Source organism: Castor canadensis, chromosome 14 (genome assembly GCF_047511655.1).
Source record: "Castor canadensis chromosome 14, mCasCan1.hap1v2, whole genome shotgun sequence".
Lineage (NCBI taxonomy): Eukaryota > Metazoa > Chordata > Mammalia > Rodentia > Castoridae > Castor > Castor canadensis.
The window spans coordinates 54,726,110-54,751,669 of record NC_133399.1 but is presented as its reverse complement, the minus strand read 5'-3'; the positions used below and the strand labels follow the sequence as shown (position 1 = coordinate 54,751,669).

Sequence of the window (25,560 nt, the reverse complement as noted above, 5' to 3'; positions counted from 1 at the left end):
GGAAGGAGACCTGGCGTCACATTGTCATGAGAGCAGGAAGGGCTTACTGACATCTACTGACAGCAGGAGTTAACCCTGTGCCTGAGGGCAGCATTCATTGCAGATAGGTCTCATGGTGGGCAGGGGAGAGGACAGGGTGAGGAGACCTAGAATAAAACTGAGGCAGGCCATGCAAACAGTGGGGTGCCAGTAACAGGTCCGGGTCAGACAGGGGTGCTGACATGCCAGACTTGGTATTTTTTAAAGATGTTCTGGCTGCAGGGTGGAGACTGGATGGAAGGCAGGTGTGTGGCCAGAATAATCGCAAACTGACTGCATGAGATGGGGCGCCCTCTGCTGGTGGCAGTAGGGGAAGGCGAACCCCTTCAGGGGTGTTTCACTGGAAAACCTTAGGACATGATGATGGCCGGTACTGAGGGGCTGAGAGCACAAATGGCTACCGAATGATGAAAGTGGACTGAAAAATAATGGGGTGGGATTTTTTCTTTTCGCTCTTTGGGTTGCTTTTTGGTGCCAGGACAGGTTTTGACTACAGGTTCTCCCCAGACACAGAAGTAAATCAAGAGCATACTAGAAAAGAGTTTGAGTCCCCAAACTGCTGTGCCCTTCACCTAGGTTTGCTCGGGGAGGCTTTTAGTCATCTTTACGTTACCTGTGGCACCGTTTCAGCCCAGATTCCCTTTCCTCCCGAGAGACTGTGAAATTGCTTATTCCCACAATGGTCTGTGTTCTGTTGTCTGTGTTCTTTAATTTGGCTTTTCGTCTTCACCTTCATGCCCATTGGACTTAGGTTCTATAAGCAGCGGTTTGAGGAGAAAGGCTTGCCACCCACACAACCTAAATGATTTCTATCTTTATGTCAAATGTGATAGAATTACAGGCCTTTAAAAAAGTCAATAGTGGTTTTCTCCCTTTTCCATTAATTTTTTTATCACACTTAAGCAAAATGGAACAAAATATTTAAATTGTGCAGTTATACAATCTGCTGTATAGGAAAAAATGACAATGTTCCTGAAACTGAGCTCTTGACAAGCCAAAGGACTCCATGCTGAAGGCCAAAGGTTAACTTGCTAAGAATATCCACAGTCAGATTCAGGGTGTTTGAGGTCTGATGAGGTACAATGCATGAAGCAGTGATGGCTTGAAAGTAGGATTTGGAGGAGGCTATCAATTAGTGGGAAACATTGACTCATTCAATAAATGATGTAGAGACAACTCATCAATGACTATCTAGAAGGTGAAAAAAGATCCCTACCGAACATCAAAAGAAGATTTAAATGTAAAAACTGACATCAGAAGAGACTAAGAAGAAAGCCCACATAAATAGTTACTTAATATTGGAATGGGGAAGTCTAGCTACGACACACAGGCAGTTCACAAAAATAATCAACACACTGGAGTCCATCAATATCACATAGCTGGGAAACAGGGCAGTTCAAGTATGGGGATGATACATAGACACGTCATCTCTCTCCTGCAGCAATAACTCTCAACAAGGGTGCGATGCTGGGACAATTTCCAGCCAGTGCCTTGGTTCTTCCTAACTCCCCTACCAGGGCTTTCCTGCAAATGGTCATGATTATTGCACGAAAACACAAAAGATGGTTAGAACAAACTTCTTAACTCTTTCTCTTACTATGAAAGCCTTCTGTACAGCTGGGGTTCACAGGAATCTTCAATTTTCAAGCATCACACACTTCCTACATTTGAGGAATGAGGATACTGGAGTGTTTTGAACGACAGTAAGCCTGCCTTATTCACAAATTTATTACACACAGTTTTGACCAAGCACAGTCAAAAACTAAATTAAAAGAAATTTCGAAAACAAAAATTTCAAGTCCCCACACATGCATTACCCAGCTCAGTTACTGAGGAGCTCTCAGTCCTACCTTACTGTCAGTTGTACCTACATGGTTGTGTGATCTACTGAGGGTTTCCCTGCCCTTCATTTTGTTAAAATCTGTCTCCCAAAAACCAAATGGTGCCCACCCACAAAGCAAGGTAGAAGTGAATGTGCTTAACTGAAGTGACAATTTTAGATCTGCTGAAAGGCAGCACGGGTTTAGTGGAAGTTGGGTGGCATTGTGGGAAAAATGAATTAAACATTCACAGCACAGCAAGGAACTCTATGCACCCTAAGCATGCATGGCAGCTTCCTTGGAAGCACCCCCACCCAATACCAGGGGTCAGAAGAGGCACTGAGGGCTTTCATAAGTTCCTTTCCCCAAATTTGCAATATGTTAACAAGACCCTCCCTTTCTTTTCCCATCACCTTCAATACCTGTGAGACAAGATTCCCAGTCTCCAGTTCTGCCCTATCACCCTGCTCCTCTGTCTCTGCACCAGCTCCACTTCTTTCACCAGGCCCATGAGGCCCTCCTAGGACTCGACTCTTGAGTTAAGCATTATAGAGTCGTTCTTTATTTCTATTTCTTTCTTGTTTGGTTGCTTTTGCAGTGCTGAGGATGAACTCAAGACCTCATGCATGTGCTCTACCACCTTCCCAGCTCAGGTTCTCTAACTTCCTCTAGTGAGCATCAGCTGTACCTTTATCTAACATCCTCTTACCCATATTACAAATCTGAATTTTAAAGAAAAAGTGAAAACGAATATTATCGACTATTTCTGGTCAGACTTATTTATACACTGTTTAAAAGCAGAATGCTGGGGAATTGTGACACTAAATACATTTATAGAAAATGAAGTTTGGGTAGGAGGGTCCCTGCTGTGGAATAAATGCTGCTAGACGTAACATCTGAGTTTTAAAGATGACCCACAGCCAGCCTCTTTTCCACCGGGTTTGTTCCTGGCCAACAAGGGTATTTTTACTTGAGATTTCATAGATTGAACTCAGGTTAAGCTTTCCTCCTCTTGGAGGCAAGATCTCCCATATAGAGGCCCTGGTTCTGAAGCAGTTTTCCAATTTCCTCCCATAAAGCCAAAGAGCCTTAAAAATGTAAAACTCACTTTCCTATGAAGGCACAAACATCTCTGCAGTGGTGTGATGTACAGTCTAATGATTGGTGGCTTGGGCTCCCCAGATAGGAAAATTACTAGCTTTTCCTAGTAAGATTGAAATCAAATGGAAGAGTCACTTTTGGAATCTTATTATTTATAGAACAGCACAACAGAAAAATATTTCTTTTTAACATCCAGTATGAAGATCTCATCATAAGGAGTTTCTAGTAACTTTAAACTTAGAAAATAATTTAGAATGTAATAATATATTCATGACAAAATACTGTCATATTTTCATACTAATGACAAAAATGGAAACATCACTGTCACAGCTCTGAAACTTGCCATAACCACCTTTAAACAGCATATTTACAATAAACTACAAAGCAGTCAAAGGAACCCAGGAGCCTGGAAAAAGGCAGGTGACACTTTATAGCAGAAGCAAGGAAGAAAGCAAAAGGGGAGAGAGGAATGAAAGAGGGAAGGCATCAGGCAGAGAAGGGGAAAATGGCATCAGAAGGACAGGCGAGATAACCAAGCCAAATGGGGCTTGGAGTGCTGGAGACAGACAGCAGGGCACAGATAGGATAGACAGGAAGACAGCAGGTTGATTTCCTCAGTGGGAACAAAGAGCACAGACGTGGAGCCTGGGGATGAGGATGAAGGACATCCAACCTGAGCATACTACAGGTCTAAACCTGGAAAAGGGATGGAGGATGAGAACAGTGTGCCGATGAGCTGCTGTTCTGCCTTCTCTTTTCTCTCTCAGGATGAAAGAAAGTTTGTTTCTCTGAGGACAGAACCTGGAGTCAGAGCTCTGGGTCCAGTCCAGTGCAGCCAGCTGTGTCACCCTGGGCAGTTACCCAAGGACACTCTGAGAGATGAGGAAGATGAGACATAATCACATAACATGTGTGAAGTAGAAGTAATAACACGATGACTTTTAGCAGCGTTCGCAGACAAAGCCCTGGAGTCACGATCAGGAATTGAGGCCTCTGCTAGTAAAAAGCAGTTGAACTTGGGTGACTCGCATACACCTCTTAAACCTAGTTTCATCATCTGTAAACTGGGGATGGTGGTGGTTCAGAACTATTGTGATTACTATTGTAAACTGCAAGCGACTTGCAGTCATCAGTATCACAATAAGACAGGAAAACAGCACAGAAACCCTTCCAGGAGGATCCTTCTCTTTCAATCCCACGTCCCCATCCCTAAGACAGCCATGTGGGTATACCAAGTCACCTCGCTCTGGTCCTGTTCTTCTTCCTCCAAGCAAAACTCTGGCCCTGTCTCTGGCCAGAGAGAGACACACATGTAAGGGGCAGGAGCTTTCTGAAGGATGGATGGAGGGAAAGAAGTGCAGATAAGAAACTAAAAGATACTATGAAAAGAATCATTCAAAATGCCAAAGCTGCACTGGAGACAACTGGCAGGTTGCCATGATGCCCGCCTCGCCCTCATCTGTGTCTACCCAAGATGAACACAGACAAATGTCTACAAAGGAAACTTTCAATCTATATCTTGAGTATGATGGTGCTTATATTACACGTTTGTTAAAACTCATAAAACCATAGACTTACAATTGGTGAGCCTCACAGCACATAAATTAGACCTCAAAAATACTGATCAGAAAGCAATACCAGTCAAAGAAAGTATTAAGCACTTTTGATATTTTTCCTCTCCTGTATTGCAAGCATTGCCGTCTGCCAAGTCCACAAAGACCTTGTATAAATTATATATTTTAAAAAGAAAGAATAGTCTTTTGAGTCAATCAAAAGGGAAATTTCCACTCATACATAGGAAAAGTGGCCACTTCAACCAATCAACAAGGGCGTGGGACAGGTCATCACACCATGTTTAAAACAATGGCATCAAGAGGTAAAGAGCAAATGCAGATCAGTTAGAGGATGGGCTGTCAATGCATCACAACTAACCCTTCCCAGGCTGGAGACCAGTGACAAGCCTGCTGTGGTCAGGGCACTGATGTACAAGCCAAGGACTCTGCGCTTCCATGGGAAAAGAGACCTGGAGCTCCTGAGGACCCCAAGGTGCAAAGCCACTCACTAGCATTTACACATATTTTTAGGGCAAACACAAACACTAGCTGAGAATCACTCCTTTTATTTACTTATTTATTTTGGCAGTTCTGGGGTTTGAACTCAGGGTTTCATGCTTGCTAGGCAGGTGCTCTACCATATGAGTGGCACCCCCAGCCCAGGAAGATACTTTAAATCTGGACCTGTGAACCCTTCCTATACCAAGAGCTTCAAGGAAGTCACCTAGAGTTTGAGAATGAGCAAGTTGCAATAAGTGTCATCTCTGTTGGGAACTCTAATATGAATCCTATAATCACATCTGTAAAGTTATCTGCAATGCTCTATAATGCTCTTACCCATGAGTACATTAAGAAATGTTAAGATAGTTCCAAGAAACAACATTTATTTTCAGGAAATGGTTTTAGAGGCAAATTAGAACAGACACTGCTGAGCACGTCCATGGGAAGGGAGCTCAACTACATAAGACTGAAGGAACATAATAGTGTTCTCTCTGGGTGTCCTTCACATTAACAACAACAAAAAAAATTCTCCAAAGACCACTTTTATCATTGGAAAACCCTTTAAAACACTACAAAAGAAAATAATTTGTAAAAAAATTTAGGAATGTACCATCAAAATATGCTGAGTTTTCTTTAGTAAACAAAATGAATTTATGATGAATCTTTTCAGCCTAGTGCTCCTCAGGCAGTTTTTTTCAGTCTTACTGCCTACAATATAAGTCATAAAACACACCTTATACTCCATTATATGTCTGTTTTTCACTTTGAAGAATATACTTCTGTTACGGTAGCTGAGGACATAGTGAGAAGGCCCCTGTCTGGCCTTTGACACTGCTCTTATCCTCTACTTTGCAGGATATGCAAAGTCCATACTCAGTCACATGTGGTCCTTCATCTTCCTTATGCTTCTCTTGAGGTTTGGTCATCAGGATTAAACTGAGTAAAATAGGGTCCTCCTGGTGCCAAGCTGTTTGCAGGCCTCTTTTTCACTAGAACAGTATTTGAGGCTCTATAATTAGTCTTTTATTCCTGCTTTGGCTCACAGAATTAGAAGGTCATAGATCATTCACGTTTGAGGTGACTTTAGATTCCATCTAGTCCAACTTTGGAATAACTTTGAAGATGCACCAGTCAAGTGAAGTAGAGCTTAAATGAGTCCTAAGATGTTCTCTAAGTACTGAGTCAACACCGTGACAGATGTTCACATGACAACAGTACCAAGTACTAGGCAGTGACATTCCTGGTTGACATTCACAGGCCTTTTCTTTTTGAGTCAAGGTCTTGCTATGCAGGCCAGACTGGCCTCAAAACTCTTGATCTTCCTGCCTCAGCCTCCCGAGTACTGGGATTACAGGTGTGAAGCATCATGCCTGTCTCATAGGCCTTCTTGATGAGAGTAGTTCCCATTTGGGGAGCTGAGGTTCCTTGTGGTCCTAGCCTAAGCTGGGAGTGGGAAGGAGAGATGGTGGGGTGAGGAAAGAGCGATGAAGAGGATGGACTATCAAGAAGGCCCCAGAGCCTTTGATCTTGGAAGTTGTCAAGGTCATATGATCTCTTTAAGTCCTGTCTAACTCTATTATTCTACATCAACCAGACACCACAGAACCAGAAAGTCAGTTTGGCCTGAAACTGACTTTGTCCTGTGGCGAGACAGGGTGGAAATTTCTGACCCTTTCTCCAGCAGTGCAGTGAACAGTCTGTGCGAACAGACTTATTTTTGCACCATCTGAAGCTTCTTCTTCAGACCCCAAGGGCTTGGGCCTTCTGTACCTCTTCCCTTCCCAGGCCGTGCTCCTGCTCTAGGTTCACTCTCCCTCCCATCTGACATTTAAATTTCTTTCCAGTTCATAAAGGTTTTGTGTTATTTAGATGTTTTCCACATAGCTTGGCCTTTTCCTCCCCAGGAAGGCATTATATAAATCTATTAAGTAAATATGTTTTTAAAGGATAAAGAAATAAACAATAAAAATAGTTAAAATGAGATAAGGTTCAAGGAGTTAGGGTGATTTGGCCTGAAGAAGAAAAGATTTAGCAGGTACTACAGGATTCCCATAGAAAATATTTAAAAACCCCAGACTGCTTAGGGAAGGAATAGCTCTTTGGAGATACTCAAGTGGAGCTGGAATGACAATGTGGCTATTGTAAACAAGCTTTTTGTCAGTATTTTCATTTTCAATTTGTAATTTAGTGAGTTCATAAAAAAGCTACTAAGAAAATAGGTATCAACCAGTCAAACCTGAAGATGTGGCCCAAGTAAGCAGTCTTTCACTGCACTTGGATAGGAGCAGGAAGCTGTAAGTACATGGCACGTGCACTCTGAAATGAGCCCCATGGAAGGTGTGGAATTATTTGCAGTAGAGCTTTAAAATCAATTACCTCCTTGCTGGAGTGATTCAGGTACAATGCTGCTCAAAAGCAAAGAACAAGAAGGAAGAACTGAATGGCTTCTAAACCCATCTCCCCCTCACACTTTCTGAATTTGCTGCAGATGGACTCCCTGCGCAGAGGGTTTTGTCTTTTTCACTCATTTCCAAAAATAGACTGATGTTCATGAGCAAATCACTTAACATATGAAACTTCTACCAAATGGCAAACTAGGATCACTTGTTCCTGTTCTGTACCCTGAAGTGTTGGACTATTTGGCTATGTTCCAAGAGCTATATTAGGGAAATAGTTTCCTGTCAGCCACAGTTTAAAATGGAACCATGTATGTAAACAGATATCTTGGTTCTTACATACTTATTTGCTAATTTTGTTCCGATGACTTCGGGACCCACTAAGAATAGAGATGGTACTTTTAGAAAACTTAAGATTCCAGATACAGTCACATATTCTAATTACTAATATGAGTTGGTAAGTGATCATCATCTTAACTATTTTCTTTGCTCAACTTACTAGCCCATATTTTTGTTCTCATTCCAGAGATTCTTAAGCAATAGTTTATAATTAGCAGAAAAAGTAAAGGAGAGTAAATAATTATTTCTCAGATTTGGGAAGTCTCTGCCTCTGTGCTACAGAGGAGTCTGTCCAAAGTATATGAAGTGCTTCATTAGAAGCCTGGGAATTTAATTCAACTTCACCAATAATTTGCCAAATTAGCCATGTAAACAGGCTAAACAAGACAATAAATTCATGAAATTGCTCATTTGACTGGTAAGTCAGGTGGAAATTTAGTAGTTCTTCCTTTCTTCCAGAGAATATACAAACTAAAATCTTTTTACTAAATTGAACAACCATAAGCATTTGTTTGAAATTACCTTCAAAGAATGAAAGCAGAAGCTAAAAAAAAAAAAAAAAAAAACACGTAAAAGAGATGAGACAGTTTACAGGATTCCTTTGAAAACCATTTCCTCATTCTGAGGGGAATGCTGACACCTGCTTGCCTAAGCATGATGGAGAACTGGCTTCCTGGGCCTCACTTTCCCTTTGCTGGACTTGGTGACAGGGAGGATGCTCTGGTGGAAACAGAAAAACGTTTCTTACAATAACTAGAAAGCAACCAGATATAAGCTGCTTTTCATGATATTCTTCCACTATCTACTTAATTACCTATACCAGAGCTGACTTGGGGGGCGGGGGTGAGATTCAAATCACTAACTGAGTTACTTTCTTCAGTGTTTCTCATAAGGCAGGCCTGCTAGCAATGGAATCTCAGTTTTTAATTAGTTAGGGATGATTTTATTCTACCTCCATCACTTCTGAAAGAGCTTTGCTGACTCTGAGTTTTTTTGGTACTCTCACTAGGTTATTTTGCTGCCCTCTGGCCTCACAGTTTCTGAGGCAGTGACAGAGCTTAGTCTTATTGTAGCTACACTGTCCCTTACAGTCACTCCTTTCCTGCTGCTTTCAAGATTCTCTCCTTGTCTTTCAATATTTTGACTCTAATGTGTCTGGATGTAGATCTCTTAACACACTGGAGTCTGTTAAGCTTCTTGGACATATATTATTAGCCTTTTTCATATTTCCAATTATCATCAGTTATTTTACAATATTTAAATATCTTTTCTGCTCCTTTCTTCTATTTCTGGTTCTCCCACTGATGCATTTAAAGGCAGCCCACATTCCTCTGTGGCTCTGTTTGTTTTTCTTCATTTTATTTGTTCTTCAGATTATATAATCTCTATCACTGTATCATCAAGATCTGAATCATCTGCCAACTCAAGTTTTCTGCTGAGTCCCTCTAGTGACTTTTTCATGTTGATTACTATACTTTTCAATACCTGAATTTCCCTTTTTATTTTTTAAATTGTGGTAAAATATAGAGAACATAAAACATTTACAGGTCAATAGCATTAAATACACTCATACTGTTGAATAACCACTGCCACCATCCACCCAGAGAACTCTCCACTTGCAAATCTAAAACCCTATATGCATTAGGCACTGACTCCCCATTTCCTTCTTCCCCCACACCTGCTGACACTTCGCTTTGTCTCCTCGAATCTCACTACCTAAGTACCTCATGTGAGCGCATCATACAGTACTGGTCCTTCTGTGACTGGCTACCATGCTGTGCACTCAGCGTAATGCTGACGCTGTGCTCCTAGCATTTGCTCCATCACTGGGTAGAATGTCTTCAGGGTTCATCTGTGTTGTAGCCCGCACGGAACCCCTTCAGGTTTAAGACTGAACACTGATATTTGAGTTGCTTTCCCTTTTGGCTACTACTGTGAATAAAAAAACACATTTCTTTGAGACCATGCTTTCTGTTCCTTTAGATATGTACCCAGAAGCAGAACTGCTGAATCATCTTTTGTTCAACTTTTAATTTTTTGAGACACTGCCACACTGTTTTCCACAGTAAGTATGCACTTCAATATTCCCACTGACAGTGCACAGGATTCCCATTTGTTCATATCCTTGCCAACATTTATTTTCTATCAGTCTTTTTTATTTTTTGTGTATAGGAGTTTGAACTCAGGGCTTCATGCTTGTGAGGCAGGCACTTTTTACCACTTGGCCATGCCTCCAGTCTGGAGATATGTATATTAGCCACCCTTTTTCATTAGCAAAGTTCAAAGTAAGGGGTTTCATTATGACATTTCCACACATATGTGTAATGTACTTTGCTCATACTCACCTCTTCCATTACTCTTTTCCTTCTCCACCTTCCCCTCCCCCTCCCCTCTCCCTAGCAGTCCCCCTTTTGTAGTAAGTAGCCATCCTAACGGAGTGAAGTGGCATATCACTGTGGCTTTGACTTTCACTTCTCTAATGATTAGTGATGCTGCACATTTTTTCACATACTTGTTGGCCGTTTGTATGTCTTGTTTGGAGAGATGCCTATTCAAGTCCTTTGCCCATTTTAAAATCAGGTTATTTGCTTTTTCATTGTGAGTCACAGGAGTTCTTTCCACATTCTAGACAGTAACCCTATGAGGAGGTTGTGATATTCTCTACCCTCTGCAGGCTGCCTTTTTATTTCCTCTGCGCGCTGATGTGAGAGGTTTTTAATTCTGATGCAGCTCAGTATTTTTACTTTTGTCCTCTGTGCTTTTGGTGTCACATCTCCATTTGGTTTTTTGGTTTATATATAATTTCTGTCTTTTTACAAATACTCACTACGTGGTAAATCAGTGTCCCTCTTCCTTCTTTCAATTCCTTAAACATGGTTTCCTTTAGTCTTTAACCATAGCTATGATGGCTAACTTGAAACACTTGTCTAAAAAGTTCAGCGTGTGGCCCTCAAAAACTCTCTATTGGCTCTGCCATCCCCATGCAGGCTGTGTTTTCCAGCTTCCCTCAGAGTCTAGTGCTCACTAGGCAAGCTCTTTACCACTTGAGCCACCCCTGACTCCCCATCCACTTTTTTTGTCTTTTTGTTGTTGTCATTGTTGAAGAGGCCTTTTTAAGACAATGCAGTGTAGCAACTCTGGTTACTAATATCCTCACTGCCCAGAGCTGTTACTGTTTGAGTTTCTGTGTATTTGGATGGGCAATTCTGTGAATATCTACCTCCCCTACAGCACACTCTGGCCTGGCTGTAGGGCCAAGGTGTAAGGGGGAGTGGGGAAGGAGGGGGACAATGAGGAACGGGCAGGATGGGGGGTGTGACGATGACAGAGGACAGCATAAGACAATTTAGGGAGGCAGGGTTCAGGGGAGGTCTAAATGTAGAGGTCAGCACAAGGTACTTTTTGGGGAGTCAGAATTATTCTGTACCCTGTCTGTGGTGGTGGCCATAAAAATATGTGCATGTGTAAAAATGCAGATAAACACCAGAAAAAGTGAATTTACTACAGTAATTAAAAAGAAAAAAATGACTGGATTTACCTTTAGGGAAAGACACTTTTATACCTGTCCTGCTCTTACACAGCTGGATCCAATCTGATCACTGAGTTCCTAAAAACTCACTACTTAATACTTTAGGAGAGAGAGAAAATAAAATTGTTCTTGTTATACTGTTGCCCTCTCAGAACACAATAAAAGTTAAGTTTTAAAAACCACTATTGTAATACTAGTAAATGTGATGTCAACCTCTTATACCTACTCAAGATTAGGCTTTGAGTCACTTTTCTTCAAGTAAGAATTCTGGAGGCCAGGCGCTGTGCCTTTCGCCTGTAATCCTAGCTACTCAGGAGGCAGAGATCAGAAGAATCGTGGTTCAAAGCCAGCCTGGGCAAACAGTTCTCAAGACTCTGTCTCAAAAAACCGTTCACAAAAAAGGGCTGGTGGAACGGCTCAAGGTGTAGGCCTGAGTTCAAACTCCAGAACCGCAAAAAAAAAAAAAAAGAAGAAAGAAAGAAAAAGAATTCTGGGTTTATTTAATTGCTACTGACAAGTGTGGCAGAACCAGAGGACATTAAGACTTACAGAGTAAGGAAACCCCACACACATGTAAACAGATGGGCAAAACCAGGCCTGACAGAAAGAGGTGTATGGCTGGATGCTGTCATTTCTAAGCCTCCAGGGATGCCCCACTCTGCCCAGCAGGCCTAGGCAGAGCGTGACAACACATCCCAGTGATGCTCTCTCTTCCTGCTCCAGCTGCTGCTTTAATTTCAAGTCAAGTCTGTGGCAATCATTCTCTCGTAAAAACCTTTGTAAAGGAGGAACTCAGTTACCAGTCAGAACCTCTATTTAACTACAGCCAGTGCTTACTTTGGCTTTTAGTCTTCAGAGTAAAAGCAAAAACAGACAAAAGACAAACAAACAAAAATACAAGAAGGAAGGAAATCAGCTCAGTCCAGATCTTTAAACTGAGATCCACTCTCCCTCACCTCCCTCTTATAAAACCCACCCTCTTTTCCCTTGGTAGCCACCAGTTTTCCCAAATACCTAACTTAGCCTATAGTCGCTAAAAATATTTATCTGTTATATCTAGATGCATATGTATATGTATTTCTTTGAACCACAATTCTCCTTATCTCTGCCTCCTGAGTAGCTAGGATCAGGGGTGTGTGTGCTGGGGACGGAACCCAGGGCTTGAACCCAGAGCTTCACATATGCTAGGTAAATGCCCTAACACTGAGTTACAAACCCTTTTTTAAAGCTTTAAAATTTTGAGATGGTCTTGCTAAATTGCCCAAGCTGGCCTCAAACTGTGATCCTCCTCTTCTACCTCCCTAGTAGCTGGGATTACAGCTGTACACTACTGTGTCCAAGCCTCTCTGCTCCTTTCCTTTTTAAAGAAGTAAAAAGATGGTTTCTTCCTTCCTTTGACCCACTCCAGTTGAAAATAATTTTATAAGCCAAATTTTAACTGCCCATTTATCCCACCCTGATGTGCATTTCATAGATCTGTGCTTGTGGCAAGTGGAAGAGCTCTAGGACTCAATACCTTTGGGCACTCGCAGCCAGGACACGCTCCTGTCCTAGGAACTGACCCACAACAATGTTCACCGGAAGAGTCCCTCCCCACAGACTATCTGACCATCACAGGGCTCACCCATGTCTTTGCCCCACATGGGGTGCATCTTCAGTTCCTGGAAAAGGCAACAGTTCAGACGGAAATTACACAATGACTCCTATCACACAATTGTGAGAAAAAGAAACAAGAGGACAAGAAAAGAAAGGTGAGGATGCAAAGAGTTCTCCTTGTAAGGGTGAAGACAGGCAAGAAGGAACTTGAAAAACCAGCTTTCTGGGTTCTAGGAAACACTTGTCTATGAGTAACAAAAGTTCCCAACCAAAGGCCAGGCCAACATATGGATGTTCTCTGGGCACTCTGGCTGTCTGAGGTATTAGTTCTGTTGAAGGTGGAGTCAGTCCAGTCTCAATGTAAGCTGTGCCCAAAGCAGACCTGGTGGCAGGTTCTACCTCACTGCAGACCCAGGCTCAGGAGCAGACTCCAGAGCCCCTTTAACTATCAAACATGCTTACTTTCATGAGCCACTGCACAAAGCAGGTGGAAAGAGGGACTGCTGTTTTTGTTCACGATGTTATTAGATCAAGGCCACAAGGACATCCTAGCAATATTTGGCAAAAATAATCAGGGGAGTCAGGACTCTATTAAAGTGCTACCATTTTTAGTAAACAAAGGGAGTCATGTTGATGCCACAAGGATCAGTACTTTAGCGACTTGCTCCTTCCACCATCCTCATCACTGTCTCAACATATTTCTTGAGGTCTAGTGCATATGGTTCTACTACTCACTACTTTGCACGTTAAGACACTGAACTATAAGTCCCTTTCTAAATTTAAATGGACAACCTAACACTGGAAGTACTATTTTAATTGGTTTAATAACAGGCTGGATCCCAGCTGCCTTCTTTGCTCTCTAAATGCTACTGAACCTGACATCCTGGCCAACCTGAGATCACAGTGGAGTTCATTTAAGATCTGGGGCATCAGTGAGAACAGACCCTTGCTGCATACCTCTAGTACTGCAGAATTAGCAGAATTAACCTTTATCAATCACTGCCACACATCAGTTTGTGTGGGCCTCTTTCCAAGAGACATCTCAGGTCTCTGCCTTAAAAATAGGTCAATTTTTCCATCATAAAAACAGTATGTACTGATATAAAAATTTGGTAAGTACAGAAAAGGAAAATATGGAAAAATGTTCCTTGCCCACTACTGCAAAGTAACAAATATTAACATTTTAGTGCACTACTTTCATTACCCGGGCCAGGGACTACTTAGGGAGACCCTGGAGGCCACTACTAGATTAAACACAGCATAGCAGGTAAAAGGCTCCCAAATGTAACTATTGCCTGGCGTTGGTACATGGCATTCTCTTCTCATGTATATTCATACGTGTACCTTCCTGTTATAAGAATGAGGTCACAAATACATAAGATTTTGTAACCTGCTGATTTTAATCAATCTACATCTAACACCATTTCAAATAGCTGCGTAGTGCTGTATCATCAGGTGACACCATAAACTATTTAATCACACATTACTAATTTCTGGGAATATTTTGTTGAGTAATTAGGTCAATAATTCTTGCACAGTCCAGCCCATAATAAGTATAAGGCTTCCCCCACCTGCCTTTCCCTTCAAGTTTAATTTTTCGAATGAACAGCTATCATGAGACGAAGTTTACCCCAAATCACGTACTTTTATTTTTAATGGCACACATGCGAGCTAGTTATAAAATGATTTTACAAACAACTTTTCTTCCAAGGAAGAAATACTAAAAAAGAATGACTATTTAGTAATTTCTCTTTGTACAGAAATGAAAACAGTGAAAATAGCCTTGGGAGTGGCGGGTGATGGGGACTGAGCCTGGAGCTACACACATGCTAACCTTACCACTGAGCTACACCGCCCCCCAGCCCTAACAATAGCCTTTTGACTATTATCATTAAGAACCTCGGTACCCAGAGACTTGGAATTTTCCTTATTAGATATGCAGTCACTGAGACAGGTTTTAAAGAAACTATTTCTGTTCAGAGACTCATTCAGGGAGTTAGAGCTCAGTTCTCGATACTCTCTGGATTGGTGAGACATATCTTAGTGTGCACCATGATGTTCCCAGGTTATCTATATTCTGAAAATGAGCACGCATGTACAAACTACCAGTCCATGCAGCTTGATATCTGAGAGGTGTTCCCTCAAATACAACAAAACCCAAAGATTGAGTGCTACCATCAAAATACACGCATGCTACCTTTCTCCCCCCATGGCACCTTACAAGGCAAAGGAGAGTTTGAGCCAAGCTGTCCTCACATGTCTTTTCTCACTTCAAGGACTTTTTAATATTCTGCCAACATGTGATTAACTATGGCTATAAAAGCCCAGGATTCTGCCTATCCCATTTTCAAGTGCTAAAATATTAGGGCCACATTTCTCTGGATAAGGGAGGGGATGTTTTTTGGACACAGCAGTGTGTTTCTTACGTGATACTTTTAAAATAGAACTAGCAAAACATGTCCCCAGAGAGCCCTTTTTTCATTAAGGTCACCAAAAACTTTTACTTATATACTAAATATGCTATACAAAGTATAATAGACACACACTAAGCAGTTTGATTTCAACTGAAGACCATTCTCTCAAGCAAAAAAAAAAAAAATCACAGAAGAGAACATATGAAAGGGCAAAAATATCACTAAGTGACAAGGCATTTCCATCATGTGGGTGGGGAGGTGAGAAGGGGACTCTCAGGACAGAAGGATAAGGACTGCCACCTGCCTGAATCTAGATAACTCATGATGTGGGAGAGGCCAGATCCCCATGGCTTTGGGCAATTTAACTGAGTAATTCCACATTTTCTGTACCAAGTGTCTCCTTAACGAATGGCATTCCTGCAGATACTAGGTCACCTCACTTACCAACTCTTCTCCAGAAGTGACAGAGTTGGGGAGGTGGGGGAGTCACACTTCCCCTTAGCCTTCATGAAGACAGGTCTGATCTTGTCTGTGACAGTGATGGTAGACCACAAAAATAGTATGGACCACTATTTTGACTACATGCCACCTCTGCTCAAATTTCACTTCAGGTGGCTATGAAAAAGCCAAATGGAGGTGAGAATCTAGTAACACTGTGCAAAGACAGAGTAGGATATACTGGACACCACAATACTGCTGCTCTCTCACAATCTCGTTGGATTCTAATTTCAAATGCGTCCTGTCAGAGCTGGGTGTGGTTCAGTGGGAGAGCACTTGCCTAAGCATGTATAAGGCCCTGCACAGCAAATAAACAAATAATTAAAATAAATAAAATGCATATTGTCTTAATTAGTGAAGTCAGAAAAATCACTGCAAATGTTCCTAGTTAATAATTAAATCTTCTCTGGGTGACAAAAAGAAATCCAGAGCACAGTTGGAAGGGACTGAGAGGTCATTTATCTCTTGAGATAATACTGAAAACATTGCAAACAAATATAAACCCAAGTTTAGATGACTTCAGAGAAAAAGGAGACATTTTCCACGGTCTAAGCCCGCCTCCTGTGCCCTTCTTCAGAATCCTGTCTATTCAGTGTGTTCTGGAACATTCGTGTGCATTAGAATTGCTTTGGGGCTTGTTAAAAACACAAACCGCTGCTCCCCTCCTCCATTTCTGAATCAATAGGTTGTGAGTGGGCCTGAGCCTGCATTTCACCACCCATGCTGAGAGTATGGGGTCACACCATGGGAGCCACCGTCCTGCCCTGACCCTTCTGTTCTGAAGGGAAGCAGACACTGGTTGGTCGTCATTCTTTGTACTGAGGCACATATACTTGAATAACAACTCAAGAGTTCCTCAGTCATTCTTTTTCTCCCATTCAGGCTAAATAATAGAAGGTCTCTAACCTCTTATTATAGGAATCATTTTCCAACCCTTTAATCATTTTTTTTTTTTTGAGGTTCTCGGTTGAGGCCTCTCCAAGTTTCTTTCAGTTGTGGAGCCATGAACTAGACCCAGAACCTGAGACTGGCTGCAGCTGGCACAGAGAGAAGGGTGATTCAGGGATTCATACGGTGCTCCATTTACTCATCTCCAATAGCCACGCTTGCCTTGTTAGCTCTTCTGAGTCACGTTCTTCTGACTCCTTCATGAGCTGCTATAATGCCTCATAGACCTTCATAATGCCTGTCTTCTGAGAAGCTCAAGACTCTTGCCTAACTAATTTACCAGTTGACTTGTCATTCCAAACCAGTGCAGGGTTAGGTGCCGTGTTCAACTACAAATCAGTTCAGGAGGGAAGAGAGAATCTGAAACTCAAAGCCAGATTTCCATCGCAATATTTTATAAAGAAAGCTGCTCCTTTTATTCCTAGGATTTGAGCTGAAGTTCAGCCTTGCCACATCAGAAGAGTTTGAGGTGCAAGTGAAACTTCTGAACAACCTTCCCTTGCAGGACAGGAACAGGAGTGGTGACAGGGCTCCACCACTTCCCTGGGGCAGAGGAAGGAAGTAGCCCTGCGCTGGGTCTGTCCCGATCCTACCCGGCAAAAGCGCAGATGAGCGGACCCCCACTCACCCCGCTCCCTCTGGATGCCCTTTCTCCCTTTCTGCACCGGTTTATTTACAGTCCGTCAGGCGGCCCCGTTTCTGGGTGCTGCTGAGGGTAAGCACGTGAGTTCTTTGAGGGTAAGAACTGTGCTCTCTTTGTGCATTGTGTGCTCCGGAGTGCTTAATACATGCTGAATAGGACCAGTGGCCAGGATTTCCCAGAAGAATCCGCATTCCTCGGCGGCCGGCTCCGGGTCCTGCCATGTGCGGGTCCAACACGGGTAGAGTTGAAGGCCGCTTTCCACTCACATGTCTTTCATTTTAGACAATACAGCTGAAACTGGATGTCACATACCTTCTCCCTACAAATTACCTTTTGAAAGAGAATATTCTAGGGATGTGGTCAGCTCCAGACCCAAAGGCAATCTGTTCTAAGTTGTACTTCCTACATAGCCTCACAGACAAGCTGCCTATTAAGAAAACCTCACATGGGGGCTGGCAGTGCAGCCCAGTGGTACAGCACTTGCCTAGCACCAGTGAGGCCCTGAGTTCCATTCACAATACTGAGAAAAAAAAAAACAAAACCCAAATCCTCTTGTGGATGAAAAGGACCCAGAAAGAAGCCGATTTGCATTTCCCTGAAAAATTCCTCAGCTCAGAGCAAAAAGCAACAGTAAAATAAACTGACTGCATTGCCTGCTTTTCTGTCAAAGCCTCTGGCTCTCAACATTTGGAGAGGCACGGATGAGGGTGGTGGGAAAGGCAGCCAGTGAGAGGGCCACAGGACCTGAGGACAGAGGTGCACAGGGACCTGCAGTGGGGACTCAGGCCTGGGTGGAAGCCCCGTCCCTGCGGTTCCTGGACCCTGTCTGCAGGCCACAAGGCCACCCATGTTTATCAGTATGTGGAGCCCCCAATTTTGGCTGCTGCAGCTGAGCTCCTTGTGATCTGTCACACCCAAGGCCACAACAAATCAAACACAGCCTCCATTCACAAGGGAACTACGACAAGCGTCACTTCATGGGCAAAAGGCTAAGGAGTGAGGAGAATCAGCAGACAGGACAGTCCAACCCATCTCCTCTCTCGCACCTGCATCTCTCACAGCACATAAATAGTTTTTTAAAAATGAGCATCTTTAGCAACTGGTCCTAAAACATCTACTTCTTACTATTAGAGAAGCCTACAGAGACTTCTTTTTGTTAAATTAAAAATGGTCAAGTGCAGGCTGATAGAGTGGCTCCAAGTGGAAGAATGCCTGCTTAGCAAGTAAGTGTGAGGCCCTGAGTTCAAACCCCAGTACTTAAAAAAAAAAAAAAAAGATATGGAAAAATAGACAAGGGCTAATCAGCTTTTCTTCTTCTTGGCAGGACTGAAAAACTACAATTGGTCAAATGAGTTTTAGCTTAAAACCCATCATACAACTATGCACAGCTTGAAAACACTCCACTGAGATTCTGATAGCATCTCATTAACAAATAAAAGCAAGAACAAGAACTGTTATGTTCTTTGGATAAAATATATATTATGAAGCAGACACTGGAATACAACTTTTACTACTGAAGATGACCTTAAAGACTTCTCTCTTATAATTAATACAAACTACAAATTTCTCTTCTGCTCAATAAAAAAAAAATCAAGTTTTAAAAAAAGTTTGTCTATAAATAGCCTAGGAATTCAGTTCTATTTTTCTTTCCTACATTCTTTTCCTACTTAAATGTACCACTGAAACTCTGAAACATTTCCTTTCATTGTTGATACCTTATATCATTTGTATTTAAAATCAGATGCTTAATAACAATGAAGTCTTAAACAAAGCTTTGCAAATGACCTTGTTCATGGATGAAGACATAAACCCAATTATTTCATTAAAATCAATATTTCTAAAGCTAATGCAATTTCCATGTTAAGTGATAAAGACATTTTTGCCTGGTTCTGTGTTATAAGCAAGTTGTTTAAGGTGAAGCCAGTCTACTCTGAATACAAACACAGTTCAAACTAAGCAAGGTGGCTCCAATTTAATTTAAAATATTCAACATTAAAATCTTCAGTCTTCTTCAGTTGAAATTTAAGTTGGTAATAACTTGTTAAATTGAGTAGAGAATTTCGTGGCTTTTGAATAATTTTTATAACTAACTCTATCAACCAAAGGATGCTTTAAATTACTCTCTAAAATCCTTCTAAGTTAATTTTTTTGTGAGGAGCGTCTTAAGAGTATGGGTTTATTTTTAAAAAGCTTTCCATCTACACAGTTAACAAAATTACATTTGATGGTCCCTTATTTTAAAACTTGAGCCAGGTAGAAAAGGCATTCACTTTGAACATTTTCCCCCAAGACTGAGGAGGTTACCACAGAAAATAAAGCTCAGTGACACAAGGTGACATTTCTGTATCACAGGAACACAGCCAAACATTTTAACAGATAAAATAAGTACTAATCTACAGATTGCTTTTGCAAAAACAAGTAAGGTGCGAGTGCTTTTTCCTGGGAAAACTACAAGGCAGGTTTCTTGCAGGACTATACATGTAAAGAAAAACTTTGTGCCACCGTTCTGAGATGGCCCTAAGGCAACAACCCCAAAGTTTCCAGTTTTCCCAAGAGATTAAAAAAATTACTCAGATAGTCCCATTAGGAAGATTTAAGGTGAGAAGAACAAAGAGAAGTCTTAAAAATTCCCCCAGTACTTACAAGTAGCTTTAAAGGAAATCTGAACCACAATTCTTCAGAAGTCTGCTCTCCCGATCATAAACACAATCTGAGGTCTAAAATAGATGTCCTATCACATCAGGCTCACAAGTCACATTTCAGCTTACTAACTTCTACTTGGTAAACAGTTTTACAACTCATAGAACAAACCCCGGCTAAAATTAACTGCAGCCGAGCAGCAGGCAGGAACACGCTGGTTTGCATCATGTGTGCCGGGATTTATTCACTAGGACAACACTGGTGTCCTCTTAATGGGAAATGTGGCCAAGGGGCGTGCCCTGGTGAACAATACATAGCATCATGATTATGCTAATTACTGAATTCAGCCCAATAATACTTTCTTTTAAGTTGGTTTTGCAAGTACTGACAAAGAGAAAGAGTAAGCCCTTTTTCATAACAGGCAATCACTTGCTTTTTAAGCACACTCAAATCAGACAAAACTTTGGCAACAAGGTGGCAGTACTGTCTGCTTTTCACAAGGAAAACGGAGTGAGGCTGGCAGATTAGTGAAACATCAGTCAGGTGTGGTACTATGGGAAAACAAATAGACATCAAATACACATCTCAATCAGTTCATCAACGAGCACCTTCAAATAAAGCTTTTTCTCTATAGACAGGGAACTCACTGCATCCACCTCTCTCTGGCTTTGTCTTATGTACCTCCCAAGGAGCTGCTGTAGGGATACAGGTTCACTAATAAATCACAATTGGGAACAAAAATCTCAGATATTTCAAAAGGCACTCTCCTTGGCAAGAAACCTGTCAAGGTGTATTTAACTCCATAGTGGCTGCAACTGGGAAAATTGTCCTCTATAGGTGACTGGCCATCATCAAAGCATAGTGAAGCTCAAGAATATAGCCACAATCAAAAAGAAAATTAGAACACCACATTCAAAAGTCCACATGCTGTCAAGTAAGTTCAACTTAAAGGCAAACTGTGTACTACACACCCTGCATGACCGGGTAACGACCTTTAGGCACTTCAGTTCCAATGACGTACTTTGCCCTTACAGGACACTTCTTGAAAGCTATCAAAGCCCTTTACAAACATCAATTAAATCTTCAAACAGCTCTGGGTGATGCCAGCCCCTCCCCACTTTTAAGCAGCAATTCAGTGACTTGAATAGACACTCTACCCTCTTCTAAGCTCTCTATGACTTGTCTTCATATTAACTGTTTAGCTATAGATCTTTTTAGAACTGCTTGCTTTCCTAATTTAAAAGTGCCTTATGTCACTTTACACTTCAGGACACTTATTCTATTCAACACCCAAATCCCAGGTCTAAGCTCCAGGGACAGAAAAATTCCTCCTGGAGTCTACTGCAGGCAGGTATATCCTACCATGTGGATTCTTAAAACACATCCCAGCTGTACGAAGCGTTGTCCATCTGTGACATGCATGCCAAAAGTGGCAAAAGGTTTAGTTTTCCTTGGCATGAGCTGTAACTACCAGCACAGTGCCCCTGCTGGCAAAAACTGCTGGCTGCATGTCTGACCTCCCACCCTCAACCTAACCTTAGGCCACTGCAGCCAGCAGTGTCCACTTCCACACCAAGGCAGCTGGTGTGCACTGTCACCCCAGCCAAAGTCCCTGAAGTGGGCATTCCCACTCTGAGCCAAAAGGAAAGAACTCAGCACTAGTCAAAGAGGGCTGACCTCTGATTAATATGATCATTCTCAGTCATCTACAGCCAATTTACTCTGGAATTCTTAATGCCACCAGAGGACATTGTGAAGCCATTCTTGATGTAATTATTCTTATTCTTTCATGTCAGAGTTCAGCAGAGAAGTCTCTAAGCATAAACATTACTTCTGCCTTAACACAGAAAGTAAGAAACAGCAAATGCTCTGAGTTCACCTATGCATGATTTTGTGCTGGAGAAGGGCAATTTGATGCTAGATGGATCCTACATCTCCTCCACTGAAGCAAGAGCGCTGAGCTATTTTCCCTGTCCTCATGTCAAACCCAGAGTGTGAGGCTGCTGTTTCCTCCATCAGCAGCCAAAACCAAAACATTCCAAAGAAAAATACATCCTCTGATCTACATTAGTCACAGTGTAACTTCCTTTTCATTAGTGAAAATGACTTGGGTCAATTGCATTTTTATTCCAGACCTTCTTTTGACAGTAGAGAAAAATCTAGGTGAGTCATTAAAAGCAAGGTACAGTCCTCCTGTTTGTCCTTAGGAGATTTTGGTGGTAGTGTTGGTGGGGCAGGGTGGGCAGCACCATGCAAGAGGAAGTGGTAATCTATGGGACCTTTAATTTAGCAGATCCAAGAAATTTAAAAATTATTTTATAAATTCACGCTAATGAATTCACTTGGATACTGACATTTCTAGAGCAGATACATAATTTTAAATTTTGTAGTAGTTTTTAAAAAATAAAAGATAAAATTAATTTTAATAATATATTTAGATCAATATATCCAAGATACTATCACTTCAAAATGCAGTAAATACAGAAATCTTACTATTATTATTATTTTTTTTTTGGTGGGACTGAGGTTTGAACTCAGGGCTTCATGCTTGCAAAGCAGGCACTCTACCTCTTGAGCCACACCTCCAGTCCATTTTGCTCTGGTTATTTTGGAGATATGGTCTCAAGAACTATTTGCTCAGGCTGGCCTCACACCACAATCCTCCTGATCTCAGCCTTCTAGGTGCCTAGGATTATAAGGGTGAGCCACCTGTGTCCAGCTGAATACAGAAATTATTAACAAGATCTCTTCAGTTTTCTCTAGTCTGTGAGATTGTTTATTTAAATTTAAGGTGTTTCACTTCAGACCATCCATATTTTAAGTGCTCAGCAACCACATGGCTTAGTGATTGTCATGTCAGACAGCTCAAGGCCAGCACTGTCTTCCTGACATGTACTCCAACATGTACTAATATACACATATATGTGGACTTGTGCTCACTCACATTTTCTCAGCAAATGGAAACTGAGATGTAGAAGATGTAAAGATAAAAAGGCCTAGTTTTTGTCTTGAAGAATTCAAAGTCTAGAGATTATATATTCTTAATGTCTGACATAATATGCAAAGTTTCCTGCGCTCACTGTGCATTTTCTGGAATGGTAACTTTCTTCATAATTTTATCAAAAAAGCAGTCTGTGGCCCAAAAAAGTAAAGAACCCCGAGTCTAGCCTGGCAGCTGGTGGAGGAGAAATGAGAAGCTGAGAAACTGAGACAGACAGAAGAGGGGCAAGAGAATTTCGAAAGAAAAGACTGAAAGGAAGATAAATAAGCCAAAAGAAGAAAGGGAGAAAAGAAAAAATTCATTCCTGGCAGAGACATGAGTGCAGCTACAAAGCCACATGCTAATACTGCTGTGTTCCAAGCACCATGCTAGGCGCTGGGAATGGAGATGGAAGGCCAGGTCTCTATGACCAGGGAGCTCCTACTACAGCACAATGTGTCACACAAGAGGGACACTGCCCATTTTTTAAATGAAGACTATTTTCTGATGAAATTTAAAATACATGTTCTAGAATAACTTGAGTCTGTATTTTATTTTGGAGCCTTAGAAGCGTCATAGATCATGAAGAGATAAAATATTCTAAAATATCTTAAAATTATGTCTAGACACAGCAGTAAGGTTTTGTTGTGAGCTACTGTTTTCAAATTAAACCTGGTGATTTGGTCCAAGTACTGAAGATGTTAGGGAAAAAAATTCAGGTTTCCCTGTGGTTCCCAGTTTTTTCAGAGGATGGCTTAAAATACTCAAACCTTGAAAAAAAAAGAATGCTTAAGGAAAAAAAAACTTATCAACCCATTAGTGAAGAAATTCTTTAGATAGCAACCAGAGACAGAAAGACCTGGGTTCAAAAATACAGCACACTATCCTCCAGCTATGTGACCTCGGGGACCTTACAAACCTCAGCACATCTGTTTCCTTATCTGTAAAATGGGACAGTGACACACAGCCCTGGCTACGATGACCACACCACTTCTGCCATGCACAGTACTTGCTGAACATCAATTTGGAACTATTACTAAGTGAGGATTAAAGGATCTCTGCTTTTATAGCCCAAAGCTCCAAAAACTCAAAAGCTGAAAGAACTCCAAATGATTGTTAAGTATTACAAAGGAAATTCAAGGTCTGCAAATGCTTTAAAACCCTGTGACTACAGCAGCCTGCTTCATTTTCCTCTATTTTATCACCTCACATCCCAGATTGTGGACATGGCTAAGAAAACACACAGGAATTGCATTATCCTGGTAGACTGGCAGCGATGCCCTATTTGTTCCTGCTGCCCTGCTCCTTACCTATGGTAAGTTCCCTCCCACACTGCCTCTGGGCTTGTCTGGCAGGACAACAGCAAACACAGCCCTGAGCCTTGAAAGTGCTGGCTGGCCCTGTCATGCTATGCCCTGGAACCTTGACACTACTGGGCGAAGCAGCCCTGGCTGGCCCAGAGCAGCTGAGGGGAGCAGATGAGGTAACAGGAACCTCACTGCTGGCTTCCCAGCACCTGCCGGCCACCAGATGTGTGAGCGAGGTCCCTGAGCCACACACAGCTCCTGCTAAACTGCCAGCTCACTGAAAGATCAACGAGGGCAGCTCACACCCCAACCACAGTGGAGACATTCAGAATTATAAGACATAAATGTTTGGTTGCTTTTTTGCTTTTGTATTTGTTTTTTTGAGACAGGGTCTTACCATGTAGCCCATTTGGCCTCAAATTTGAAATCCTCTTGCTTCAGCCTCCCCCCAGGGCTGAGATTCCAGGAGTACACGACCACACCTAGCTATGTTTGCTGTTTCAAGCCACTAGTATTAGGTGGTATATTATTTAACAAGACATTATTAATATACAAACCTTCAAGAAGTCTATAACTCCATCCTAGCCTTCCAAATGATTACCCTAGCATAATCCATAATCCATAGCTAGTCTGTTTTAACATGTAAGAAATGAAGTTAGTATCAAATTATTTACATATGAACAGAGAACGCTTTTTCTAAAAATAATAGCTTTTTCTTTAGTATTGCCTGGCAGCTAAAAAATGATACAAATAGTAGCAAACTCTTAAATATAATTCTTTTTGAAACTTTAATAAATAGCTAATACAGTATAATTCTGACATAATTTATATCAGGATTATGAAAGGAAAGGCAGAATTATGACTGCTATTAGATGAAGATTTAGATTTATCACAGTTAATTTTTAAAAGTATATTAAAATTCAATTGGGATATTTCATGCTACTAAGAGTCATCCATTCAACAAACATTGGTTAAACAACCGATTCCTGCTAAGACAAAACTCCTAAGTATTTGTAAGATTTGTATGAATGGCAAGCTGTCCATGACTACAAGAGAAGGTGATGTAAAAATGACAGCTCTGCCTTCAAAAGTCTTAAAATCTCACATGAGAGGACAGCACACGAGACTCTCACCATGCATGGGACTAATTAGTAAGAATCCCAATGGGTAAGAAGTGATTCCAGTAAGAATGTAAGAAAAGAAGACCCCCAGCTGTACTGAAAGGCATTTTGGAGGAAATGACATTTAAGTTGAGC

General features: G+C 41.5%; 1 protein-coding gene across 6 annotated transcripts in view; it reads right to left on the bottom strand.

Moving 5' to 3' along the window:
* Nucleotides 1–25,560, bottom strand: part of Slc20a2 (solute carrier family 20 member 2) — a 92,086-nt gene that overhangs the window by 38,063 nt on the left and 28,463 nt on the right. Inside the window, exon 1 of one of the 6 annotated variants that reach the window (XM_020179457.2) lies at nt 20,021–22,382. The exons of the other annotated variants lie outside the window; for them this stretch is intronic. The gene's annotated coding sequence lies outside the window, so the exon portion shown is untranslated. Of the gene's footprint in view, nt 1–20,020; nt 22,383–25,560 lie in introns of those variants that run through there. 6 annotated transcript variants of the gene reach the window in all.